The following is a 925-nucleotide window of genomic DNA, read 5'->3' on the forward strand; positions in this document are numbered from 1 at the left end:
AAAAAAAGACTATCTGTACAAATATTAGCAACAGGAAAAAACAGAAGTATATATTCTCGTTGCAGACAATGGGAACTTCAAACCAAAAAAGATCAAAAGAGATAAAGAAGATCAGTACATACTTGTTAGGAGAAAACTGCAAGAGGAAAATATAATAATCATAAATATATATGCACCAAATGCAGGCACATACAACTATATAAGAAAATTTTAACAGACATGAAAATCAAATGAGCAATAACACAACTGTAACAGGGGACTTTAACACCCTATTGTCACAGAGATAGATCAAAAACACAAAAAATCAGCAAAGAAATAACAGAGCTGAACCAAACTTGTGAACAAATGGACTTAGTAGACCTTTACAGAGTGTTCCACCCAACAACATCAGAATACATATTCTTCTCAGCTACACATGGGGCCTTCTCTAACACAAACCATATACTAGACCACAGAACATGCTTAAGTAGATGCAAAGAAATTGAAATTATACCATGCATATTATCTGATCATAGTGCAATGAAACTGGAAACCATTAATGAAAGAAATCAAAAGAACTGCACAAATATATGGAAATTAAATAATACAGTCCTGAATAACCAGTGAGTCACATATGAAATTAAACAAGGTGTTAAACACTATTTACAACCAAACTAAAATGTAGATACAACTTACTTGCACCAGTGGGACGCAATGAAAGGAGGCCTCAGAAGGAAATTTATACTGCTGAATTCTGACATCAGGAAAACAGAATAAGCACAAATAAACAATCTTATGCCGCACCTCAAGCTTCTAGAAAAAGAAGAGCAAGTCAAGCCCAAAACCCAAAGAAGCGTGGAAATTGTAAAGATCAGAACAGAAACAAATGCAATGGAAACCACCCCACAATATTAGAATACACATTTTTCTCAGCTTCACATGGCTC

Source organism: Chinchilla lanigera, unplaced genomic scaffold (assembly GCF_000276665.1).
Source record: "Chinchilla lanigera isolate Chin_1 unplaced genomic scaffold, ChiLan1.0 scaffold00018, whole genome shotgun sequence".
Classification (NCBI taxonomy): Eukaryota; Metazoa; Chordata; class Mammalia; order Rodentia; family Chinchillidae; genus Chinchilla; species Chinchilla lanigera.